This window comes from Mchenga conophoros, linkage group LG17 (assembly GCF_057382185.1).
Source record: "Mchenga conophoros isolate Kocher_MC1m ecotype Shallow Benthic linkage group LG17, M_conophoros_male_GT1.1, whole genome shotgun sequence".
NCBI classification, from domain to species: Eukaryota; Metazoa; Chordata; class Actinopteri; order Cichliformes; family Cichlidae; genus Mchenga; species Mchenga conophoros.
In genome coordinates this window covers 3,523,147-3,546,500 of record NC_140542.1, presented here as the reverse complement: position 1 = coordinate 3,546,500, position 23,354 = coordinate 3,523,147, and the positions used below count along the sequence as shown (strand labels likewise).

The 23,354-nt window shown below is 42.2% G+C and overlaps 1 protein-coding gene across 3 annotated transcripts in view; it reads left to right on the top strand.

Moving 5' to 3' along the window:
* Positions 1 to 23,354, top strand: part of osbpl8 (oxysterol binding protein-like 8) — a 107,140-nt gene that overhangs the window by 7,412 nt on the left and 76,374 nt on the right. Inside the window, exon 1 of one of the 3 annotated variants that reach the window (XM_085250911.1) lies at positions 19,223 to 19,361. The exons of the other annotated variants lie outside the window; for them this stretch is intronic. The gene's annotated coding sequence lies outside the window, so the exon portion shown is untranslated. Of the gene's footprint in view, positions 1 to 19,222; positions 19,362 to 23,354 lie in introns of those variants that run through there. 3 annotated transcript variants of the gene reach the window in all.

Genomic DNA, 23,354 nt, shown 5'->3' with positions numbered 1-23,354 from the left:
TTGGGAGTTCGCCTTGTAATCGGAAGGTTGCCGGTTCGAGTCCCGGGTTGGACAGTCTCAGTTGTTGTGTCCTTGGGCAAGACACTTCACCCGTTGCCTACTGGTGGGGGTCAGAGTGCCCGGTGGGGGTCAGAGTGCCCGGTGGCGCCAGTGTCCGGCAGCCTCGCCTCTGTCAGTGGCTGTGGCTATAATGTCGCTTGTGTGAATGTGTGTGTGTGAATGACTGGTTGTGTAAAGCGCTTTGGGGTCCTTAGGGACTAGTTAAGCGCTATACAAATACAGGCCATTTACCATAAAGATTTGCTTCTTGTTTTGTTAGACACGTGATGGGTGAAGCCTTGTGCATAGTTTAAATTGAGTTAGTTTTTTCTTGCAAAACATGAGAAACATCATTAAAAAGGGTACAGTTGGAACTTCCACGTAGGGGTGGGTGATATAAACGATATACGATAGAAATGATATAAATTTGGCCAACGATAGAGATTTTGACTGTATCGCTCTTTCGCGATAGCGCATGTTGATGATGTCATCAAGCTGCGCCTGTTTTGGTTGAAAGCATCGCAGCGGCTAAAACAATTATCATCTGCAAATTATGGCAGGCGACAGTCATAGCAAGGAGATGAAGCACTGTTGAAATATGGGGAAAGCCGAAAACTGCATTTCCTCCACTTCCATAACGTTGATTCATTAATGTTGAATTCTCTCGCAGCTGTTCTGTTCCCATGTTGTTGCAGTATACTAATAACTAACCTCGTATTGTGGATGAATGATCTCAGTTGTTCTCCTGACTGACGTTTGGCCCGTGTACAGCATCCTGCTATGCGACTGCATTTGTCCCTGACCACCAGAATCCCTCACGTTAACTTTTATCGAGTGGAAAAAAAGTTGGCGTTCATCCTCCAGCTTCACTGTGCTAATGTTATGCTAACATAGCTGTGTCGCTAGCAATCACGTAGCACATCATTATATACCAGGTAGTCCAACTTCAGTAACCCTGCAAACGCTACTGCTGTTTAGTTTTCTGTCTTCATTTATGTTGGAAGTGGTAGCAGAGCTGTACGTTTGAATTAGTTTCAAAAATCTCTGTCAGAACATGGTATGAAATGTTTAGGTGGAAACTAGCGAGCTAACTTCCTGCTAACTTCTAACTCCGTTAAATTTAATAAATTCTGTTTTCATGGATGCATGGATGTAAAACTTAATTGTTACACCCGATAAAGCAGCAACGCTGATGATTTTATTAAAGATGAAAGAATTTGGACCGTTTTTAACTCTCAGTATTCGTTTGACTTTGGGACCTGAAGTTGACGGAGTTTTGGACCCAGATTACTCCGCGAAGCTCCTCACTACGGCAGCCGTAATGCTCTGACAATCCATCAAGCTGTGCGGCTTACCAAAGTTGTACTAAAACATTTTTTTAACAGATTTCCGCAGAAATCGGTTCGAGGTCAGTAAGCACAATCAGAATTCATACATAAGTCACACTGTCGATTTTGAGAAAATTAAAGGATTTTTAGTGTGGAAAATATGTTATACAGAAGAAAAGAATATATCATGATATATATCGTTACCGCACATGCTTCAAATTATATCGCGATATGAATTTTTTAAGCCATATCGCCCAGCCCTACTTCCACGTGTTCGACAATAAAGCGTCATTTCAAAATTGTTAGTTAAATTATTATTAAAGTGAGTGAGACTGTGATCACCGTGGAACCTTGATGTCCTTCAGAACTGTCACTACCAGCTTCTTGGCATCTACAAGTTAGTGCTTCAAATCTTCCTCCAAAAAACATGCCCTGTCTGAGCTCATAGGTTGACTCATGAATGGCATAAAGCTCGTCTTAGCACAGGGAGTGGAGCTGTAGGTGTGTGTAACCAGTGACCACACCTGACATTATACAGACAATGTTTTAGCTGTGTTTAAAAAAAAAAGTTCAGGATAAAACAGTTGACAGGAGGCACATGTGATTACCTGTGAATCCTGTTTTTAACATTCAGCTTGAATGACAGCGATCCTCTGGTAAAGCTGTAAGAAGGGATCTGTGTTATATGTCAGTAACGTGTTATATAATTGACCTCTGCTACTGCTATGGGTGTATTGTTCTTATACTCTTTGGGCAAAATGTTTGGAACATTTTTCACGTGTAGTGGCTAACAAAGAGAAAAATGATTTTATCAGATCATGCATCCATTGGGCGTACAGCTTATTGCACCAGCAGCATCTGCTCTTATATAACTATCATTAGCTTACAGCTTTAAGTGTTTAAGGTATGTGCTAACTAAAAATAAAGACAAGATGATAGTTTATTAAATTTAAATGACATTTGCAAATTGTTTCGGTGAAGTTTAATAAACTCCTTGCTATTGTTGGGAAATCAGTTTTACCCCGGTTCTTTTTATTCCTCGAACATCCAGAGATGGCACCGGACTCAGTAGTCATTTTCACAAAATCTTTATTCATCTTCATTTAAGCATGCACTTCTAGAAGGGAAGACGAGGCCGGTGTCCCTCTCTAAATCTTCACCCCTTTGTTAGTTACAGCCAGCTTTATAGAGGTGACCCCATCATAAAACCCCCCACGGTGTGCTGCAAACTATGTCTATGTGCACGAGCACATGAATGCCTACATGTGCTCGTTCCCTCGTGTCTATGTGAGTGCTCGTGTGTGACTGTGTACGCATACCTGTGTGTATGTGTGAGTGCACATGAGTGAGTGTGCGTGTGGATGTGTGTGTTTTGATCAGTGTAGGTAACTCCCTAGAGGTCATAAAACCCCTCTCCCTTCCAGACCAGTTATCCAGTTACAAATGTTGAGACCCCCACCCTAAAACATCCTCTGGGGAATTTCCACTCAGTGGGGGAGAGGCCTCCTACACTCTACTCCTAAGTTCACGACACAGTGAGGCCTTTATTACTTTAAGGGCAGTATCAATGTCTCTACAATAGTTCTACATTCTATGATAACACATTTCTAAACTCTAAAATAAGCTAAACATTCTACACTATCTAAAATATAACAGGACACTGGAGTACATTCTCGAGCATCTCACACTTCTGATAATCTGCTTGATGTTTATTCAGCTGTGTAAAAACTATAACTTTAATCTCAGCCAAACCGATTTACTCAGGAACAAATAAAATACTAAAAAAAAAGCCAAACAATAACATTTTTAAGTTATCTAAGTGACTTATATATGTTTAACCTGAGTAGCGAAAGACGGCGATGGTTTGCCGGGAGTCCGGTGTTCTCACGGCTCTAGTTAGCCTAGCCCCCGGCTCGCTATCGAGCTAGTGGGTAACAGACGTCTCCGAAAACGTCGGAGCGCTTTTGAAAATATGCGGTGTCTTGATAAACGGAGCAGATATTTGAGGTTTACACAGCTACATTCTCGCATGAAAAAATGTTAAATGTTTATTTTGTGACCCAGAAAGAATAATAAGAGTAATATTCAAACTAACTAGCTGCCGCCATTGTTGAAAACTGAGCAGGGCTGCGCTATGAATTCTGGGACACAGCTTCTTCTTCGGGGTTTAATGGCAGCTGGTATCCTTGTGCACTGCAGTGCTGCCATCTTCTGTTTCAGTCCGTTATTACACTCTTAAATCCTACTACTTATTCCTGCATCTTTTGGGGTCTTACAAAGCTTCAAACGACGCGTCGACTATTAAATTTTTGATAGTTGAAGTAATCGTGACTAGTCGACTAATTGTGGCAGCCCTAGTTCCCAGTGTTCTTCATGTTTTACTTACAACTCCACCGGGAAGCTAAATTCCATGTTGTTACTTCATATTTTCTGGTGTTTCTTCTTTTCCATTCTTCTATTTTAAAATGTGATGCAGCTATGATGTGTTTTTAAAATACCAAGGCAAAAAAGAAGGCCAAAATTGCCTTGTTCTTATTAGCAAAAACAAAAGTCATGATTTTTCATCAAGGATCAGTTAGATGGATGCATATGAGCAGTCCTTGATGACGTTGAATTTTTCTGTCCTCAACTGAAAGCATGACATTTCATCTGTAGCATACACAGACATCCACACCTCTGAAGTCTCCAGCGTCTCACAGCTCAGTTGCAAGGCTCTTCATCCAACTTAGCAGACACTAGTGTTAGACTGCTGGGATTTAGCAGAATAGGAAAATTATAGCAAGAATTATGAAAAAAGATGCATATAGCTATATGTTCTTATTGCCTTTACCACAATTTTTCATGATATAAAAAAAGAAAGAGAAACTGGTGCCGACCGAAGAGGTTCTGGTCTTTCAACAATTGAAAATCACCAGGGCCCTGTTTCAGGAAGCCGGTTTAGTGGAAAAACTGAGTAAGTATACCCTGAGTTAACGAAAACTCTGGGTTTTCGGTTTCACAAAGCGAGTTCAGATGAAGCCTCAGTGAGTCACTATGACGACACACTCCGTGAAGCTAACCTGCCCCCTAGCAGGTTTACCACAACTAACCCTGACTGTCTCCGCCCCTTCGTCGGAAACCTGACAGTAGGAAGTGTCGGAGATGGCGTGCCCCTTCCTTGAAGAGCCAGTAGATCGTGAAGCCCAAATTCTCCGCAGAGCTCTCCGCCGGGAGAGAGTGATCAGAGCGCGTTTGGACATTTTATCATTTCCTGATGATTTTCTGTGTGAACGTTACCGTTTCTCAGCACAATCTATAAGTTATTTGGATAACATCCTCAGGCCATATATTACGCATGTGACACATCGTGGACATCCTCTCAGTTCTGTACATATTATTTGTATTGCACTTCGGTTTTTTGCAAACGGGAGCTTTCTGTATAATATTGGTGACGCTGAGCACGTTTCCAAGGCTACCGTCTGTCGGGCAGTCAGGAATGTTACAGTTGCACTGAAACGTCTCCTGTACTCGTTTGTGTTCCCCGGTCATAGACCCACAAGATTTATCAAAGAGGGATGCCACAAAATTGCAGGTATCAGGGTGACCAAAACTTAATTTATGATGTGGTGATACTTGGACTACTACTTAAATTTTACATTTATTTTCAGGGTTCCCAGGCGTGATTGGCTGTACAGATGGCACTCACATTCCAATCATTGCTCCTTCAGTAAATGAAGGAGACTATGTGAACAGGAAGTCTTTCCACAGCATTAATGTACAGGTACATAGTTCCCTGTAGCATTTCAAACTAACAAATTATTTCATTATAGTAATGGATGCTAATTTGTGTTCTCTGCACTGTGAAGATCATATGTGATGCTGCCAACATTATCACAAATGTGGAAGCCAAGTGGCCAGGCTCTGTCCATGACTCACAAATATTCCGTGAATGTACACTGAGCACAAAATTTGGACATGGTGAGTTGAGAATACTTTAAAATATATAAAGACCAATTGCTTCAGGGACATTTGAACTGAAGTGTATCCTTCTGTCTTAGGAGAGTTCACTGGCTACTTGCTTGGTGATAGGGGGTATCCATGTTTACCCTATTTGCTTACCCCTTACCCTGACCCTGAACCGGGCCCACAGCAGCGATATAATCTGGCTAATTGCAGGACAAGAGCCAGAATTGAAATGACTATCGGAATGCTTAAGGCCCGGTTCCAGTGCCTGCAAAGACTCAGGGTCACCCCAGAAAGGGCATGTGACATTATTGTGGCATGTGTGATTCTTCACAACATTGCCACAATTAGAGGAGAACACTGTCCTTCTGAACCAAACATCAGCAGTGATCCAAACCATGAACATCCTGACCCTCCCACGGACATACAAGATGGAAGCGCAGTCAGAGACACCATATGTCACAATCATTTCCTTTGACCCATCACCTCAACATGTTGAAAGAAGAATAAACAGATTTTTTGTTCAACTGGCTTTATTGGTCGCCTGTGTTTCCTGTACACAAAGTATTAAAAGATGTAAACCTCATAAAGTGTCTCTGTTGCTTCCTCCTCTGTAACAGCTGTCAATGTTTCTTCATTATTTTCCTGTAGTAAAGAAATTAACAACATTGCTGTTCTACTGTAAACTCATATAATCTGTGGAGTATTACTCACAACTGCATGTTGGTCTGGCTCAACAGGAGGCTGCACCAGATGCAGTACACCACCACCATCAACTGATAGAATATGAGGTTCATACAGGTCACTTATAACTTACAAGGGACCAAATGGCAATTAACAAACATACCAATCACCTTACACTTCATTGTCATTATGCTCTCAAAGACAACCAAGGCTGAGGGAAGGCAAAATCAGTAGGAAAATAACTTCACTACAAAATAATCCATTATGGTAAAGAGTTTATCAAATGAATGAGCAGCACTGCAAAGGTGACTGTGAAGAAAGGATGTATGCACATCATGTATTATTTTGAATTTACCCCCTATGTAGGCACTTGTGTCTTGCGGGGTTATTGACTCAGAGGATGTCCCCGCAGAGATGCCTTCGGCCACAGGGCGCCCACTGTTTTGGCTGAGGGCCAACTGCTCAGCCTCTGTGAGTGGTGGTGGTGGAGGACCCCCACCTGTTTTTCGGGCCTCCGCTTTTTTTCTGTTGGCTATAACGGGTCACATTTGAGCATACAGAGTAAGCAAATATGTACTTGTAATGTGCTCAGATAATTTCAATAAGTGCTTACAGAAAGAAAATTAATGTAGCCTCTAACTGCAATTGATTTACATCGGACAAACAGACCAAGCACTATGGCTCATAATACAATTACACCTCACCTGTTTGGACTATATTTTTATATTTCATTTTTACTTGCTGCCAGGCACGTTTGGGGCCTGTTGGGTTGCACCTGCGCTCACATCACATCACAAAATAAAATGTATAAAATAACAAATAAAATAACATATGATAAAATAACGTGTTAAATGGGTGGAAATCCCTAGATCAATGTTTATATTAACACTCACGCATTGACTCTGTCGGCTATGTTTTGCCATGCATGCTCCCTTTGTTTTGCAGCTGAGGCTGTGTTACTTTTTTTCTGAGAAATTTGCATGTTATCGGCATATGCTGCCATCAGAATTTCGGCCTCAAGCGCTGTGAAATACATTGACCGCGCCTTCTTTCCCTCCGTCTCCATGGTGACTCGCTTAATCTGTGCTCCGCTTATCAGGGCTTTATGTATCCTCGTCCGCGCGCTTCACTTGGGGTTAAAGCAACTCCACGTTGATTGAACTAATTGTTATCAGCCTTTCTGAAACGGAATATTCCGAGTTGGACAGTTCGGGGTTACTCAACCCTGCGTATCATTTTTAACTCTGAGTTTTCTAAACCGGCTTCCTGAAACAGGGCCCAGGACTGTGATTTCTTTATTTACTTATTGTAAGTAGGGTTTAATGTATTCAAGTTGGAAATGTTTTTCCCCTGTCGAATGTGTGAAAATATTATTGGCTTTTGTTATGTTATTGTTAACAGAGTCTTTGTCTTAATTATATGCAGATCAATCATGCATATGTAATCAGCCCAAAAGCTTATTTTGAACCAGGAAAACCCTGCAATTGGTACACACTGATATTACAAATAGTACTTAAAAATATAGTGATTCATAATCAGTGTTCATTTTTACAGCAGTCACAGTCTTTTGACCAAAACGTCAGTTACTTTTAGTCATCATTTAGGCAGCTAAGCTTTCAGTTTTAGCTGAGAAAATATCATAAGATTATAACAGACTAATGATTCAGTTGAGTAAAATATAACGTGTACATTTTTTTCCGCATTTCTACCGATGAGAGTTACTCCACATGGTTTACAAAGTGTTTTATTTTCCTTGACATTAAACATGAAATATGTCCATACATCTTCTCTTCTCTTTCTTCCAAGTGTTGACACTGTGTCTCGTTTTCATGAGAAACAGAGAGCATGGAAGTTGGCGGTTCTGTTTCCAGGGTCAGATCAAACCTGTGTGACTGAGCTCACCCCACAAGGAGATTCCTTCTCATTGAATCTCCAAAGGTTGATTCTGTTCATCTGGACGTAGCGTTTTGTGGGAGAAACGTTTCGTCACTCATCCAAGTGACTTCTTCAGTCTCAGCTGACTGCAGATTTCCCCAATCTTATAAACAGTACATTTGCATAATGACTGAAACCAGCCCACTGAAGGGACAATGGGCTGGGAGGTCAGTTCTGAATCATAATTATTCCTCCCAGCCCATTGTCCCTTCAGTGGGCTGGTTTCACAATTTACAACCCAGTCATGATCTATTGGTGCACACAGTTATAGTCTGCTCAGTTGAATCTCTCTTACTGAGCTGAAGGAGTTACAGGTGTTGTGCATGCTCTGCTTTCCGGTGTCCTGCTTCACACATTCCGAACTCTTGAGTCCTGCAGACAGCTGCAGCTCTTTGAGGGATGCACAATGCATCGCTTTTGATGTTGCTGTTTGATACAGCAGGACGGGAAGGCATTGTTTTGCTGAGCTCATGTTCACAGAGAGTGTACAATGTTCACCAAATATCAAATTTTATATTACACCAGAATCCTGGAACCCATTATTGTAGTCAACAAAATCTTACCTATTTTAAGCTTTTGCCAAACATTTATATCAATCACTGAGTCCTCTGCATCTCCTTCGTGCTGTTGGCAGAAGCACTTCGGAAATCTCCACAAGTCCGGCTGCAGTAATCCGTCCGGCTGCAGTAATCCATCCGGGCTAAGCCGTGACCTGAGAGAAAAAGGTTGTGGCTGTGACGTAAACTCACATACAAATACATCACATTTCATTCCCGTGGATTTTCCACTTGGAGTGTCACATCTATAAGCTTTTTCTTACTAATGTTTCGCGGCACCAGTGATCACAGCTATTCATGATAGGCCAGTGAGGAAGAAAGGAGCTAAACTTAGCTGATACTGTCATCCAGAGCAACTTATTAAGAGGTCATTCATCTGCACTGGATCCCCAGTGTGTCATAATCATCATAATGTAGCTGTAATAAAGATGCACTGACTTCCCTGAAATGCAGTGATGACAAAAGAAAAAAACAGGCCTTAACAAAGAAACTTAATAAAGTCAGTATTTTTACATGTCAAGTTTGTTATTTATTGTCAATATTTTGTTGTGCAGCTTGTCTGTCTTCTCAACAGTCCTTTAACTGCTGCTTTGTGGGGGCATCGTCCACCTTTGTTCCAGATTAGGCAGCCTTTACTGAGTCTCTTTTCAAGGCTTTGGGGGGACGATTGTAGTTATTTCTTCAACAATGAATAGAATAGAATAGAATAGAATTCAACTTTATTGTCATTGCACATGCACAGGTACAGGGCAACGAAATGCAGTTTGCATCCATCCAGAAGTGCTTTAGTGATATAGGTATATTACAATATATATTAGCAATAGTATAGATATGTAAGTATATTACAGAAATGGGTCTATTATGGTATGTTATAATGTACACGGTATGAAGTATGTTGTGAATATTCTATAACTAAGTATGTACAGGCTGTAGTGAGTACAAGCTATGAACAGGATATAAATATGAAAAACTATACAGAATATGAAATAAATAACTTTACAGAAATCTGAGATATACAGCTATACAGAAATGGGAACTATGCAAGTTGTAAACAGTTGTAGGATTAAAGATTATTGAATGTACAGAATGATTATTTACACAGAGCTATACAGTAGTGCAGTTAAGATAAGTGAGATATAGTTTCTACAGAGGCTATATAAAGTGCTAGTGGTTGTGAGTGGTGGTTCACTCCATGTTATTATTGTGTGTTTGAGGGTACAGTTGTCCCTTGTGTGTGTGTATGTTCAGTCCATGAGTTTAACGTGGGTCAGATGTCAGGAGGCAGAGTTCAGGAGTCTGACAGCTGTGGGGAAGAAGCTGTTCCGGTACCTGGTGGTCTCCTGTAGCGCCTCCCAGAGGGCAGGAGGGTGAAGAGTCCATGTGATGGGTGACTGGGGTCTTTGATGATTTTCCCAGCCCTTTTCAAACACCGCTTCCTGTAGATGTCTTTTATGGCAGGAAGTGGTGCTCCGGCGATGCGCTGGGCAGTTTTCACGACCCTCTGCAACGCCTTCCGGTCCGAGGCAGAGCAGTTCCCGTACCAGACTGTTATACAGTTGGTCAGGATGCTCTCGATGGTGCAACGATAGAAGTTCACCAGGATGTCTGAGGACAGGTGGTTCTTCCTCAGAGTCCTCAAGAAGAAGAGGCGCTGGTGAGCCTTCTTGACCAGCTTGGAGCAGTTGGTCGTCCAGGTGAGATCCTCGGAGATGTGGACTCCCAGGAACTTGAAGCTGCTCACACGCTCCACAGCCGTCCCCTTAATGTGGATGGGTGGATGTGGGTCAGCATTCCTCCTGTAGTCCACGATGAGCTCCTTGGTCTTCTCGGTGTTAAGCAGCAGGTTGTTTGTGTCGCACCACTCAGCCAGACGATCCACCTCCTCCCTGTAGGCGGCCTCATCGTTGTCACTGATGAGGCCAATCACCGTGGTGTCATCTGCAAACTTAATGATGGTGTTGGAACCATCAGCAGGTCTGCAGTCGTGGGTGAAGAGGGAGTAGAGGAAAGGGCTCATCACACAGCCTTGTGGTACACCGGTGTTCATTGTGATGGTAGATGAGCAGTGGTTATCCAGCCGGACATGTTGGGGGCGGTTGGTCAGGAAGTCCAGTAACCATTTGCAGATGAGGGAACTGATGCCCAGGTCTGTCAGTTTCCTGATGAGTTGTGAGAGGTGGATTGTATTGAATGCTGAACTGAAGTCTATAAACAGCATTCTGGCGTAGGTGCTGTTGTTGTCCAGGTGTGAGAGGACAGAGTGCAGTGCGATGGAGACTGCATCCTCTGTGCTCCTGTTCTGGCGGTATGCGAATTGGTGGGGGTCCAGGGTGGGGGGGAGACAGGATTTGAAGTGTGCTAGGACCAGCTGCTCTAAGCACTTAGTGATGATGGGGGTGAGTGCTACTGGGCGGTAGTCATTGAGGCAAGATGGGTTGGAGTTTTTGGGTATCGGGACGATGGAGGTGGATTTGAAGCAGGCCGGTACCACAGCGTGGGCCAAGGACAGATTGAATATGTCTGTGAGCACTCCTGCAAGCTCCCCAGAACACGCTCTGAGAACACGCCCGGGGATGCCATCAGGACCTGCAGCCTTGTGGACATTGATCCTGCTCAGCACCGCTCCTACATCGGTGGGGGAGAGAGTCAGAGGTTGGTGGTCTGGCGTCATGTCTGCTTTGGTTGTGGTTGTGGGGTTCCCTCGCTCAAAACGAGCATAAAAGTTGTTGAGCTCGTTGAGGAAGGAGACATCAGAGGATGCGGGGGAGGGTTTGGTGGTCCTGTAGTCTGTAATGGTCTGGAGTCCTTGCCACATTCGTCGGGGGTTGGAGTTGGAGAAGTGTTCTTCTACCTTCTTTTTGTAATGGTGTTTGGCTTTTTTGATGCCCTTCTTTAGATTAGCCCTGGCTGTGCTGTAGGCGTGTGCATCTCCTGACCTAAAGGCAGTGTTGCGGGCCTTCAGGAGGAGACGAACATCCCGGTTCATCCAAGGCTTCTGGTTGGGGTACATGGTGATCCGTTTCTGGGTGGTGACACTGTCTGTGGTTTCGGAGATGTAATCCAGTACAGATGAGGCGTACTGGTCCAGGTCTGTGTGGGTGAACATATTCCAGTCTGTGTTTTTAAATCTGTCCTGGAGCACTGCCTCTGTCCCCTCTGGCCACACTTTAATTGTCCTCACAGCAGGTTTCACACGTTGGATGAGTGGTGAATACCTAGGTGTAAGGAACAGGGAGAGATGGTCCGATTGTCCAATGTGGGGGAGGGGTGTGGCTTTGTAGGCTCCAGCCAGGTTGGAATACACATGGTCTAAAGTCTTGTCTCCTCTGGTGTGGCAGGAGACATGTTGGTGGAATCTGGGGAGGACTGACTTTAAGTTGGTGTGGTTGAAGTCGCCAGCAACAATAACAATGAGAAGTTGAACTGAGGTATTGTTGGATGGTTAAGCCTTTGACTGTGCTCTGTTCTTGATTAGACTTTGGTTACAGTGTTCTAGCTGAGCTTAAAGGGAGGAAAACCGACTCTGCTTTATACATTTTTTGTTCTTTCTTAAAATGCCTGCATTCTTATTAACACCCTTCAAAGGCTTTCTATTACAGTGGTGTAATCTTCTTACATGGCTATGACTTTTGCACCATCCACCAAGGTCAGATATATTCAGATAGCCTCTCATTGCAAAGCTTATTTGGCAAAGATTTAGGGAAGTGTTGAGGGAGAACTTGACTGTAGTGGTCTTCTAATTAATGCAGTCAGGTCACCCTTGACAATGAGACCTACTTTTAATGGATGCCACGAGTAATAGATTATCAGGTTATAGACTGCAAGTATAAAATCTGAAGTGTTTCCTACAGGTTTAGATTCAATCTGTGGAAAAGGTGTGGGGGGGGGTGTGCGACTGCATGCATGCATCCTGGGCCGGGTCGCGGGGGCAGGAGCCCAAGCAGAGAAGCCCAATCCTCCATCTCCCCAGCCGCCTCCTCTAGCTTGTCCGGGGGAACACCAAGCCGTTTCCAGGCCAGCCGAGAGATATAATCTCTCCAGCGCGTCCTGGGTCTGCCCCGGGGTCTCCTCCTGGTGGGACACGCCTGGAAAACCTCACCCAGGAGGCGCCCAGGGGGCATCCTTGTCAGATGCCCAAACCACCTCAACTGGCTCCTTTCAATGTGGAGGAGCAGCGGCTCTACTCTGAGCCCCTCCTGAATGGCTGAACTTCTCGCCCTATCTCTAAGGGAGAGGCCAGCCACCCTTCGGAGGAAGCCCATTTCCGCCGCTTGTATTCGTGCTATATAAATAAAATTGAATTGAATTCGCGATCTCATTCTTTCAGTCACTACCCACTGTGCGTGGCCATAGGTTAGGGTAGGGGTGTAGATCGACTGGTAAATTTAGAGCTTCGCTTTTACACTCAGCTCTCTCTTCACCACAACAGACCGGTGCAGCGTCTGCATCACTGCGGCCGCTGCACCAATCTGTCTGTCGATCCCCCGCTCTCTTCTCCCATCACTCGTGAACAAGACCCCAAGATTCTTAAACTCCTCCACTTGGGGCATGAACTTGTCCCTGACCTGGAGTGGGCACTCCACCCTTTTCCGGCTGAGGACCATGGCCTCAGATTTGGAGGTGCTGATTCTCATTCCCACCGCTTCACACTCAGCTGCGAACCGTTCCAAGCAAACTCCCATGCACCCTCAAGTATCCTCGAGAGGATAAAGAGCTGATCCAGTGCTCCACGACCAGGACAAAAACCGCATTGTTTCTCCTGCATCTGAGGTTTCTTAAAGATGGGGAGCACCACCCTGGTCTGCCAGTCCAGGGGTACTGCCCCTGATCTCCACGCAACATTGTAGAGACGTGTTAACCAAGACAGCCTTACAACATCCAGAGCCTTCAGGATCTCGGGGCGGACCTCATCAACCCCAGGGGCTCTGGCACCAAGGAGTTGTTTAACTGCCTCAGTGACTTCGCCCACAGAGATTGGCGGGTCATCCCCTTCGTCCCCAGACTCTGCTTCTGCCACAGAAGACGTGCCAGTGGGATTAAGGTCCTCGAAGTATTCCTTCGACCGCCCGCCAATTTTCTCAGTCAAAGTCGGCAGCACTCCAGGTAGAGCACCGCTTTCCCCTCCTGAGTCGCCTCAAACTGTGGTTTGCACAGAAGTCCAATAACAAAACACCACTCGGGTTCAGATCTGGGAGGCTGTTCCTCCCAATCACGCCTTTCCAGGTCTCGCTGTCATTGCCCACGTGAGCACTGAAGTCTCCCAATAGGACAACAGAGTCCTCAGGAGGAGCACCCTCCAGTGCCCCCACCCAGAGACTCAAAGAAGGCTGGGTACGCTGAACTGCCGCTTGGCGCATAAGCGCAGACAACGGTCAAGACCCGTTCCTTGACCCAAAGGCGAAGGGAACAAACCGTCTCGTCCACTGGGAGAAACCCCAACATACCGTAGCCCGCCGCCTTTCACCAGGGGCAACTCCAGACTGTTGCTCCTCTGCCGATACTTTTAAGAATCAAGTTTCTGAACTCTGACCCTCTAAAGAGGGGTTCATAGTAGGGCTGCAACGATTAGTCGACTAGTCACGATTACGTCGACTATCAAAATCGTCAACGACTGGTTTAATAGTTGACGCATCGTTTGAAGCTTTCTAAGATCCCAAAAAACGCAGGAATAAGTAGCAGGATTTAAGAGTGTAATAACGGACTGAAACAGAAGATGGCAGCACTGCATGTACAAGGATGCCAGCTGCCGATAAACCCCGAAGAAGAAGAAGTAGCTCTGTCCCAGAATTCATAGGCAGCCCAGCTCAGTTTCCAACAATGGGGGCAGCTAGTTAGTTTTAATATTACTCCTATTATCTTTCTGGGTCACAAAATAAACATTTAACATATTTTCAGGCAGGAATGTAGCTGTGTAAACCTCAAATATCTGCTCAGTTTATCAAGTCGTTTTCAAACCCACCGCCGTCTTTCACTACTCAGATTAAACATGATATATAAGTCACTTAGATAACTTAAAAATGTTATTGTTTGGCTTTTTTTAGTATTTTATTTGTTCGGTTTGGCTGAGATTAAAGTTATAGTTTTTACACAGCTGAATAAACGTCAAGCAGACAGCTGATTATCAGAAGTGTGAGATGCTCCAGAATTTACTCCGGTGTCCTGTTATATTTTAGATAGCAAGGAGTTTATTAAACTTCACCAAAACAATCTGAAAATTTCATTAAAATTTAATAAACTATCATCTTGTCTTTATTTTTAGTTAGCACCTTAAACACTAATAGGCTGTAAGTTAATGATAGTTATATAAGAGCAGATGCTGCTGGTGCAATAAGCTGTACGCTGTACGTCCAATGGATGATGATCTGATTAGTCGACTAATCGCAAAAATAATCTGACTAGTCGACTATCAAAATAATCGTTTGTGGCAGCCCTAGTTCATAGTTGTGTTTGTGTTTGTTTACACATGGTAGATTTTTGGTGTGAATTAAACACAAAGGGTGCAGATTGCTGAATGATTGAAAGTGGACAGGAAAGAAAGCAATGGAAGCGGTTCAAGAATGGGAAGAAGTAAACATCAAAGATTAAAAAAAAAAGCAGCATGAGAAACATACACAGTGGCTGTATTGGACAGAGTATGAGTTTTTACTGACACTCAGGTCCGTATGTTATAGCTTTGGTTGGAATAGCTCACTAAATGTAGTCCCACATATTTTGACACTTCACCCTGGTGAGCGTAACAGTTACAACATGTGAAAGACATTCTGCAAAACAGTGTGCAGCACGAGTGCACAACCATGCTATTCCCTTTAGACTGGTTAACTCAGCAGATCTCACAGCCGACCTCTGGAGTAGACCAAGAACTGTAGCTGGAGTTTGATTTGGTTTGGCTGTGAAATAAAAAAAGACTCACTGATATCGAGGGCCCTTGCAACAGCGACCCGCCCACTGTGTCAATAGGGAAACACAAGACTGGAAAGGCTGGGTAAATGTGATTGGTAATAGCTAAGCTGTCAAGGTAGTGTTCATTTTCCTTTGTTCAGTCTCCCTCCCCTCACCCCCAGTCAGTCGCAGAAGATGGCTGCCACCCCCTGAACCTCTGATGGAGGTCTTTTTCCTGTTAAAGGGTGTTTTTCTTTCCCACTATCGCCAAGTGGTTGGTCATATAGGGTTGTTTCAATATTGGGCTTTTCTCTTTTGTTATTGTAGGGTCCTTATAATATAAAGCGCATTGAAGGGACTGTTGTAATTTGGCACCATATTAAAAAAATGAATTAAAACGAGTCACTGAATGGAGTTGAGTGACCATTATCTGGACCCAGTGAAAGTGTCTGTGTAGGAAAAAACGTGATTGTCATGTGCTTTTATGTTTTTAATTTTTACATCCTTTCAGAATGAGAGTTAATTGTGTGTTAAGATTTTAATACATCAGGAAATTGTTCAGGTTAATTTCATTTTGAACTTTTGTGGAATATTTAGTTGTGAATCTGATAAAAGTATTTGTGCGTCAAATCAGGTCCTGAAGATTCCCTCGAATTTCTGTTACTGTTGCTCCACACAGTTGTGTAATTCAGCTCATTAATTCCTCCTATTTAAGGAGGTTTTAATTTTTTTTCTTAATTTATTTTTTGTAATAACTGAGGAAAATTCTGGCCCTTTAATGGTATTTGATAAAGTTTCCAGAGAATTTGTGTAATCTTATAGAAGCCAGACTGTTTACCCCTTCAGGGAAACAACACTCAGACAAGCATAAGAACAATACAGGTCATGAAGTTGCTCCGACTTAATTATGTAAATTCACTGAAAAATGTGTCACAGGGCTACAGAGGTCAACAATGCTGAATGACTCTGTTTGCTAAAAATAGCTGGTGCCCTCAGGATGCTCTCAGGTGCTATGGATAAAATAATCAAATTTCCTCTTACAGTTTACCATTTGATCAGCGTGTCTGTTGACATTTCATCTACAGGGCTGAGGTATGGTTTGTGTGTGCTCACTTTTTGCACATGTAGAATCGTCATGACCTCAGCTCTGACCTGACTGTTCTTCCCTCAGGAAGCACACAGCTGGGTGCTTTTGTGAGCAGCTTGTTCCCCCCACAGCTGGACCAGTACACACAAACACTCACTAATATAGGAACACACACATCCTGCATGCTGTGCATACACTTTTAGTACCCAGAGCACTGAGACGTTAATCTTAAAATATCCAAACCAACTGTGTTATTTCTCTGTGTCCACGAGATTCCCACAGAATTCTTCCAAAATTAGCAAACACCAGGGCAGAGCTTTTGGGGTTCAGACATATGGAAGGCTGGTGTATAAACACAACATAAGGGCAAGACTGGGAAGATTTATTTTAATGCGATGAGACACAAGATTGTATTACCTGTGAGGGGCTTCTGGGTGAAAGCTGAATCCACTTAGCCAGGAAATTAGAAGAACAATTGTGAAGTCATTATAGCCAGCTCTGGTGATCCGTGTGGGTCTTTTGTAGTGTAGTTTTGCTCTGGAAATACCCAGTCAAATATGAATGAGTGTTTATTGTTAACCATAATGCTCCTTTTTTTTTATTTCCAAAGGGTGTTATCAATTGCTAAAGACAAAAATGCATCTAGCACATGAGTACAACTAAAGAACATGAACACCAATGTTGTTTCTCCATTCGACAAATGGCATGTTCAAAAATGACCTGACACCCAAAGTATCAACGTGAAGATGAGACTGGTGTCAAAATGCAGGTAAAAAGTAGCCACATATAACACAGGGGGACAGGAGAAACCTGAACGTTTACCCAAAGTGTAGTTTTCTTTTAAAGTTTAAAATATTGAAATATCTGGTAACAAAAGAAAGATGTTAGATGTTGAATTAATGCATTTTTCCTATTATTGTTGTCACACATACACTCTACCAAAGCTGAACAATATCAGCTCAAAATAAATGCAACTGTGAATCTTTTCGTCTAAAGATCAAGCTCAACTTGAACAACTAATGGTGAATATTACTGACATCTTTCATCACTATGACACTCACCTATTTCAGTGTTGTGGTAAAATGAAAGGATATTAGAATGAAATTCTGGCTTGTGTACACCAGTCACTTGATATTACTAAGTTAATCACCCCTGTCAACATGTCCTTCACGGTGGCTGTTGGTAACATTAGATTACACAGTGGAGTTGTTGACTTACCTCAACACTGCTTACCCAAAGTGAAAGGCTTGGTAATAGGAGTATCACTTTACCGGAGGTTTGAGCTTCTCTTGTCACTCACACATGGGGCAGCAGATGTTGATGTGGATAACGAAAAATATTTTCAACCACTATGATTTGTTAACTGCTGGGTTTCTTTTTATTCGTAAGTATAGAACTATGAAACCTATAAAATGATTTCTTGGCATCTTCCCCAAGAGGAACATTTTTTAAAATGCTGCTGTCCGGGTCCTTTTCCTTTGCTGTTTGTAGGTGACTTTCTTTTTTCAGAATTTGCTATTTTCAATAACACAGCTGTAATAACACCAATACAAGTTATTATAAATAATGTCACTCGTGGCTTCAGGAACAGGGAGAAATTACTGAACAATTTGAAGCTGCATCTTCTTCTAATTCTAGCATTTGTTGCTTTAGATAATTTCCTTAGTGATGAATACAATATTCTGATTCTGTTGACTTTTTCACTTGGCAGCTTTACTGTAGGGGTACATGGTGCTATCTAATGTGTGTAGCAAGGTTTTTCATATGAAGAGCATATATAATAATAATGATAATGATGATTAGGGCTGTGCGATATGACCAAAATCTCATCTCCTGATATATCGTCCCAATAAATCACAAAAATGTAACATTTTCTGTAAATTCTGTGAATCTCGGGCAGCTCGACTTGATGAAGTGTTTCCAGCTGGACGTCGTGTAGCTGGAGTCGAGTGTTTCAACCGATCCATAAAACGATGCATTTTTAGACATAAGTTGTAACGGACGCCGTTTTCTTTGTGAGTATTTATTACACAGCGTGCTGCGGGGAGAAGCCTGTTCTAACGTTTGAGTCTAAGGTTTATTTTTTAGCACCTGACTGCTCTTTTTTGCTTCTCATCCATAAACACTGCATACTCTTTCACGTGATTCAGTTTATTTTGAAAAGTCTCAACAGGATCTTGAGCTTTATTGTGAAAGGTTTATGTGGAAATTAAACAAGCGGACAGGCGATGGTGTTACCGTCGTTGTTGCTAACGACAACGCATAAAAACAGGTGCTTGTCTGTCCGCTTAATATAGTGTGGTTATATTAAATATAAGAGAAAGAGAGAACTTTAAGAAATTAATATAGCCACTACAGTGACCATCAAAACCATGATTGCCGTAAACAGTTTATTTTATGACACCACGAAACAAATGATAGCGTAAAATGATACGATAGATGTTTTTATATCGTTATATCGAACGGCCCTAATAATAATAATAATAATAATAATAAACGTAGAAGCCACCTGCTGGATAGTGAATGTTCATGAGTCAGACTGGGTGTACCTGTGATTTTGTGTATTTGCTTTTCAGTTGATTCAGATGCACTTCTTACACAGGTATTTTTAATACTTTGGTATTAAGTATTGTGACCCTTGAGTATATTTAAGTCACATGCAGCAGTCGTAGCTTCCGTAGAGCGGACTCTTCTTCTCTGTCATTGCACTCGCACGCACAGAGGAAGCTCTCACTGCTGCTCTGCTGCTGACACCGGCAGCCCTGCAGCACTAGCCTACATTTCAGAGCAAGACGGAGAGAAATATGGTGATGTCACCTCCATGTCTCTCTCTCTCTGCCTCTCTCTCTCCGTCTCTGAGAAGCTGTGTTGTGAATGCGATGGTGCTTTCTGCTGCGCGAGCCGCATGAGGTAGGTCCTCCATTCAGCTCCGCTGTTGTCGTGTAGCACACGTGCATGCTGCATCGGTGTGGTTCCCTGTGTGCTTGTTCAGAATTCAGATTCAGAACAAGCACACCGATTGTCCGTTTCAGTTTACCTGCATGTCACGAGGATAAATGTATTCTGTTATGTTCCTGCGTGTATTAACCTCATCTCGTTATCTCTGTATATGTAGAATGGCTCTGTTAAAATCAGATTCTGATGTACTGAGGTCACATCTCACTACAGCTTGATGACGTGGTCTGATACCAGCTAGTTTCTCAGAATTTGTCCAGTTTCAGAATAGAGGTAGCTGATGATTTTCCACGTTTAGATGAAGCTGCTGATAGCAGCGATCGTGCAGAAACAATGATTAGGATCTTCAGGTTGCACTTTTTTTTTCTTCTTTAAAGGTTATTCTAGGGTCACAAGGTTATCACTCATCTCTGTAGCCTCTGCACTTCCCCAGTGATGTCTGTTCCCTAGTGATCCTTCCATATATACTGTAGAATGATTGCAACCTTAAGCTGAATGTGCCGGCATCTCTGCCTCATATCATCTCTCCTGTTTCTGTTATGCAAGAGGTATCGCACACAAACAGACACACATTATTTGACTGAAGCTGCATGCGTCATACACATTTTTTGTGCAGCTCAGTAGTGGATTCGTGGCTCTGTTCTCTCTGTGATTTTTCTCCCTGTCTCTGTAGCAGGGATGGTTTATTCTGCCTATGATGAGCCAGACTGAGGCAGCCGCAGTGTTTCTCCCATAATCACACTTAACGCTGTGAGGTCACCACAGTCTCCTTGACACTCTAGGAGCATTCTTTAGCATTCCCATCCACATGCTGCTGTTACAGAGCAGATAAATCTATACTACTGATGCTGAGTCTCCTTGTTGTATCCAGAAGCCTTTTATTCATGCAAGGACACACACTTGATGATGGTGCTTCACGTTTTTCTCCCACGAGTAATTGCGATGATTATAGAAAGAAAAAAAGTCTGGAGTGAAGTTACAGCTCTGGATGCTCTGAATACTAGCTGTGATGGAATGGCTGGTATTTTCACCTCATGAGTCTGTGTGTGTGAGGCACTTTGGCATAAATCGGATTATGTCTGTTCATCTATTGAAAGATTCAGGTTGGCTTTAAAGATATTTATTTTAACAATCTAGAGAGCATCCTCTCTTTGCACATTTGTCTGTCCTAACATGCAACCCACTGCACCCATGGTATCACAGACTACTATCTTAACATAAAGGTAAAGCAAATGCAAATTAACTTAATGGACCTTATAACTCAGTAGTGCTGCTACTGCAAACTCAGAACTTGTCCTTTTGAGGGACAAACGCAGACTGTGTCAGACAAATGGGTATTAAAGTTGACATCGGTGACACAAACTGTTTAACAGAAACTGAAAGTGCATACCGAGACTCTTTAAAGACAAGTAGTTACTCGACACGCATCATATTATTTTGAGCTGTCTGAGGGGAGGGTGATCTAAAATCTGAAATAAACTGAAGAATATTTTTAGCCAGGTCTTCCTAGTGAGTCAACCTGAGGTGTAAACACCATTTTCCTGTCTTTTTCTTCGTTGTTAGATCAGCTTGCGCATCCTTTAGAGTCGAACCTTTAAAAGAGTTTAAGCTACTCAAATGTGGACACAGAGGTGCTATTTAAAGGCTTCTTATATTTATAAGATTGGTTTTGTTTATGGATAAGATTTAATCTGTGCTACAGGAAAGGCTGACAGATATTTATTGGTGCAAAGTTACTATTAGTTTCATAGCCCAATACAGATGCTGCTTTTTATCTTTCATTCTCTGTATTTTCACAGGTACACTGTCAGAATTTTAATTATTTCTGTTCTCACTAAGGGGAAGAACAATGACAGAGTGAAGTGCTGGATTCTCATTTGCCTGTGCCTACATGTTTAATGTTAGTCACTCTTTGGCCTACATGATTTTATTCTCTTTCAGTCTGACACAGACTTGGGCTATTTTAGCTTTAAAAAGCTGATGTGTGCAGAGTTCAACATGTCTGTACTGAATGATTTCTCAGTAGTGTGGAGTCCTTCTACTACTGTGAAGCAGCAATTAGTGTGTAATATTGTAATAAAGGGTGCATTCAAATTTATATAGTATAATATAATAATATAGGTTCACTGAGATTAAGACACTGGATCCAATAACAGTTGAGCAGCTGGATGACTTTTATTAGCAATTGCTGGTTGTTTGGATGCCTTAGCCAAATGATGTACATGGCACCTGTGGAGTCGGTGCAGGTGCCAGTAGTTTATTTAGATGAATCGGTGATTTCGGTGCATACACAGGATTCGTACAGGAAACATCTAAACAATAAGAAATTGTACTTTACTCAAAGCTGGTAGCCTGCTAGAGGTTTCATTTCTTATCAACCTATGATACTAAGACTCGCGCTATTGCAGTCTAACCGATATAGGGTTTTTAATCCCGATACCGATATTTGGTGGTTTAACAGTATATTTGCAGATATCTTTTTTCCCTTCCATATTCAAGAAATGAAAAAACTCCCCTGACATTTATTGTGCGCCATTCTTTACTTACTTATTTAGTCTTTGCCCAACTCTGTTGTTGTGTTTGTAGAGTTTCGAGCATAGGTCTCGTCTACAGGAGACCTACAGACCAAACTGTGTATCAACACTGTTTTTGCTGTCAGTAATGTCGTTTTCCGATTTTCATTTACTGGTTGATAAATTCCAATACCGACAGACTGGTTTAATATTGGTGGATTGTGCGGGTAAATTGGACTCTCCTAAATCGTTGCCCCCCCCCCCCCCCCACCCTCTCCATTTCACAATTATACCATTTTGTTGGCAATAACAGTATTGTAGTAAAAGATTTTAATTATTTACCCCTATTCGTAATGTTAGACTAATTTGTATTTTATTGTTGTATTTCTGCTAAATTAGGCTTTATTGTAAAGCTGAAATATGTTTTGCAGCTCGATATCGATTTGTTTGCTCAGTTATTGCTCAAAAATGTCTTTCTTAAAAATAAAGGTTGACAGCCTCCCCAGTCTGGTCCAGAAATACTATAACTGGTTTAATTATTCAGATTTATTATTGTGCAATATGAGTTAACAGCTGAGTCTACGATGTTACACAGGCCTCATCACTTTCTGGGATGGCAGATGACAATATTTGCCATCCCAGAAATGACATCTGCCATTTTTCTTATTTTCCTCCTCCTTTTTTCATGGATTAGTATTTTTCCTTTTTATATGTATTTTATATTCTGAATAATTTAATCTTTGAGCATTTAAATAATAAGGTTTTGATAAAGCATTACTATCATGAACAAACGGTGAATCCAATTTTTTTTTTTTTAAATAATGGAGCGATTAAACCCATCATCAAAAAACTGAATATACCATACCATACCATACCACCTTTATTTATAAAGCACTTTAACATAAAACCAGAGTTCACAAAGTGCTGTACATGCTAAAAGCATAAGTAAAGAAAATTAAAATATGAAAACTTTTTGTTCTGTGGTTTGCTGTTTGAATTCTGAAATATCAGCACCCAACTTATGACATAGTCACATGGTTTCTCTCAGCTAGCATGGTAGACTTGTATGAGTCACTTAACCATTGGCATTCATTTTCCAAGTATTCAGCAGTGACAGCAGTGTAAATGTGCCTCCCCAGATGTCAGAGAGCTGTCTCACCTTTGGACAGTGGACAGCAACATCAATACAACCAGCTTAGCTTTGGGACATTGGGATTGGAAATTTACACCAAAGGTCACACGGTGCAATGTTTAGAAATTAAAGAAGCAAAAGAAGCGGTAGTGAAAAATATGACTTGTTTGGAAGAACTGCTAGACGAAAGCCTCTGCTCTCTAAAACGAAGATGGCAGCACTGCTTAGGTTTGCAAGGTTGAATCTGGACAACCAGACGAGATGAGTAGAGATGTTTTGCCACCACAGCAAAAACTGAACACA